At 37.2% G+C, this 4,210-nt stretch overlaps 1 non-coding gene and 1 pseudogene across 1 annotated transcript; both read right to left on the bottom strand.

Moving 5' to 3' along the window:
- Nucleotides 1-242: 242 nt before the first annotated feature.
- Nucleotides 243-406, bottom strand: LOC142441753 (U1 spliceosomal RNA). The gene has a single exon (XR_012783101.1). It is a non-coding gene; the product is annotated as a U1 spliceosomal RNA (small nuclear RNA).
- Nucleotides 407-3,332: 2,926 nt separating this feature from the next.
- LOC142442094 (small nucleolar RNA SNORA57) lies at nucleotides 3,333-3,462 on the bottom strand (annotated as a pseudogene).
- Nucleotides 3,463-4,210: the final 748 nt, after the last annotated feature.

Here is a 4,210-nt window from a genome sequence, read left to right as displayed (position 1 = left end):
ACGCATATTGACCTCATCAGAGAGGGTAGAAGTGCCCCTGTGGGTTTCCAAAACTACAACCCTTACAGGAGTACAAAGCCCCATCTTGATCCAGATGGGTAATTATAGCATTTTATATTATTATAAATGGGTTTAATTAATTGTTATGGGACATTTACTTAGACAAAAATAAAACTGATCTATGTAAAATTACATGTAAAATGGAACTTCTCCATAGAGTTTGCAAGCTTTTTTTTTTCTCCCAGGGGAGAGTGCGAATGCAGTCCCCCACTACCACAAATTATGCAGTTGACTTTCGCTGCATTTGGGGAAGTCACAGGGGTCAGCACACCCTCAGTGCAGTGGAGGAGCCTTGCCTTGGAAAACCATCTTCCTGATCATGGTGTCTCCCCTGCCAGGTAAGTACAGACTTCGCAATCTTTAAGAAAGCAGGTGTTTATCCCACCTTTCTCCCACAGAGTAAATGCTGAGTTCAAACCACCCACCTCATCCTAGAACTGCTTCACCCATGTGCCTCTTAATGTAACAAATAAAATCATGAAATATCCACATATTTTCCTCTTGTAATTCTTTTATTGTCCCACTCACCCCACAATACTAGCGATGTCACAAATAAAAACAAAGGGAAATATAACAAGCAAAAATGATGGAGTCCAGTATAAAATAATTTAAATTTAAAATAAGACAACAAAGCTCTGAGGGGAAAAATATTTCCAACATTACATATAAAGATTCACAATAATCTTTATTAAAAGAAAATAAGCTTTCTCTCATTGTTTCATAAAAAAGAGCAAATGTGGATAGCTCTCCCTCAAAAGAGAAATATAAATGTTCACTTATTATTTTAAAATTTATAGTTTATGCTAGTAATTCTTGTTTGGAACTTATTCTAAGGAAATGTTAGAATTGTATGTAATTATACATATACAATAATTTTAGTGTTCTTTTTCTACCATCACAAATGCAGTCTCTATTCCATATGATAATATGATTGATATATGGGTAATGGGTTACTAGTTTACCAAACTTTGTAGGACAAATAAATAGCAATTCTATTTTTCTCCAAGTTATTATATCATGATAATGTTTTTGAAAATTGTCATGTAAATGTCCAGATAAATTTTGGTTTTAAATTACCATAAAATTATGTAGTCTTTCAATTATAGCTAGCTGAATGTTCGATGATATTGAGAAATGCCATCAACATATGAATGGGAAAAGAGCAAGTAACAAAGTAAGATAAAAAAGAAGGCCTCCACCCTCTTCTGGTTCCTGGCTCTCCGATGGCACCAGGTTTGGGTGCACACATGGCCAAGTCCAAGACTCCCACTATGCCCAACCAACCCCCAAATGCACAGAAATGGCACCAAAAATCCTGATTACACTGATATGACTCTCTTCAGGTGGTGAACCCCAAGTTACTAAGAAACATCCACTGCACCAAGAAGCACCAAAAACAGGGCCTGAAGAAAATGCAGATCAACAATACCCCAGCCATGGGTGTGCATGCTCAGGCTATCAAGGATCTTACAAAGGCCAAGGGGATCAAGACTAAGATCTCACTGGACACCGACCACAAGCTCAATGGACACACCTACATAAACCATCCCAAGCTTGGGAAGTGTGGTTGAGAGCATCTTGCCCATCTTGCCTAGGATATGAAGCCTCACCAGCCAAAGTTCAAAACCAAGGCTCAAAATAAGACCAACACTCCCACCAAGACCTCAACTCAAGTTCAGGTTCCAGGTGAAGCTCACAAAGGTTCCCAGGCTCCCAAAGGTCTCCACAGTATTATTCTCCATCTTGAGGACAGAGGGACAGGTGTGATACGTAGGCAGCCATCGGCATGGAACTGGTGTCCCCTGTGCTATTTGTACAAATAAACCCGAGACAGGCTAACAGGATATATATATATATATATATATATATATATATATATATATATATATATATATATACATATATTCTAAGCACTTTGGGGGATACATATATTCAAAGTGTTTAGAAGTCTACTCTTATGCTGGTTCACTGATTGTAAGTGTATATTCTCTACACTTTCGCCCTCCCTTCCTCATTTGTTTCCTCTAGTGTCCCTTATTTCCTTTCTCTCTCCTTCCAGTTCTCTCTTTCTTTTGTTTGAATATTCTAAATATTTTTGACTGAATATAGATATATATTATTTATATTAAAAGGAGTATAATTAAATGTTACAAATGAATGTCATACGATGGGCGGTCATTTCTTTTTCTTTTTCTCTTCAGCTCAAGAAAAGTTTTGTTTTGTTGTGGAATTTCCCTCCCACTTTCAGCAAACTAGATGGTGTCATCTGCCTATCACAGGCTGTTAATAAGCCTTCCTCTAATCCTAATCAAACATTCTTTGTCATATAGTGCAGCTTCTCTGATTATTTACTTAGTATCCGGGATCTGCATGAGCACAATAAAGGGCTGTGGAATCTCAATACTTCTCAAGGCTTACCATAGTTAGTTATGATCCACATATTTTAATGCATTTGCATGGCTAATAAGATACAAATAAACATCTTTCTGGTATTCTCTGCAAACAGCCAAGATTTATCTGTCACCAGCAATGATATCCTTTGTCCTACGTCCTCTCCTAATGCAGCTTGAATTTCTGGCAACTCCCTGGACATGTATTGCTGTAACTGTTGAATGATCTTCAGAAAAATATTATGTAATATGATATTAATGATATTGTTCAGTTATTTAGGCATTCTGTTGGATCACCTTTCTTTGGAATGGGTACAAATGTGGATCTCTTCCAGTCAGCTGGCCAAGTAACTGTCTTCCAAATTTCTTGGCAAAGACTAGTGAGGGCTTCCAGAACCTCATTGCTTTGTGGAAATATTTCAGTTGGTATTGCACTCATTCCTGGAGGCTTGTTTGTTGGCTAATCTCTTCAGAACAGCTTGGACTTACTGCTTCAGTACCACAAGTTACTGATCATATGCTACCTTTCGAAAAGAACAAACATCAACAGGTTCTTTTGGTACAATACTCCTTCTATTTTCTTTTGTACTTTCTGTATCATTCAATATTTTTCCATAAGTATTTGTTACTGTAACTCTGTGCATGAATATTTTCTTCCACCTCTTCAGGTTAGTATATGCTCAGCATGTTCTTCCTTTTTGCTTTTTTAACTCGGGGGCCACGCACATTTCTTTATGTTCCCTTATTCTGTCTTTTCGAGTTTCTCTGTGGCATTTTCTGTCCACCTTCTACTTCATCCTTTCTTCCATTTGCTTTAGGTTCTTTATGATGAAGAGCAATTTTCAGTCTTTCTGGCATTGATTTTCTTTCTTTCCCCCGACTTCTTGTGCCGCTGTTTGAGGATAGAATCAGTGGATGGGCAGCCTCCTGCACCAAAGACATGACTCCGTGGGGACCGGAGTCTGCTCCCTCTGTCTCTGTGCATAACGGGGACCACGCCAAGGAAAAGAGGGTTGATTTTCATCTTTTCTTTCTTTACTGTCTTTTTAACGACCTTTTACTTTCTTCATAGGACATTCCTCATGTCAACCCACACGCTCATCCTGTCTTCTGTCAAATTTATTCCTGAGATGGCCGCTCTTCTTCAGTCACACTTTAAGGAGGCTAATTTTCTGACATTGTGCATGACGATGTTCCATTGCTCCTCATAAGGGTTTCAGATGCAATTCCCTCTTTTGTCCTGTGCTTAGTCTGGAAGCTTTACTGAATCCCGCTCCCCATTGATGACCTTGCTGTTATGTGAAATGCCAGAGAGAACCAGCATCATCACAGCAACACACAAGACAATGCCCAAGCTGACAAGTTGGTGGATTCTTCTGCTACAAACTTATAAAGGATTTAAAAGTAATTAATTTATATTTACTTATATGTACACCTTTTACTTTAACTATTTGAGTGTTCTATTTAATATGAAAATTTAATAAAATATTTTAAAGTTATTATAACATTTAATAAGCCTATATACTGTAGTATAAGCTGACCCGAATATCAGCCAAGGCACCTAATTTTACCACAAAAACTACATTAAAAATGTGCTGAAAAGCTCAGCTTATATATGAATATATACGGTAAACATATTTTTAAAGTTCATATAAATAACATCTAACCACACTTTTACATTTTTATTTTGAAATATTTTTTTTATTTCAGCGTTGGTTTCCCTGAGAAATATCTTCTTATATTTTACTATGAATTCCAAC

Source organism: Tenrec ecaudatus, chromosome 2, assembly GCF_050624435.1.
Source record: "Tenrec ecaudatus isolate mTenEca1 chromosome 2, mTenEca1.hap1, whole genome shotgun sequence".
Lineage (NCBI taxonomy): Eukaryota > Metazoa > Chordata > Mammalia > Afrosoricida > Tenrecidae > Tenrec > Tenrec ecaudatus.
The sequence above is the reverse complement of the archived record's forward strand: the minus strand, read 5'-3'. Positions and strand labels throughout refer to the sequence as shown.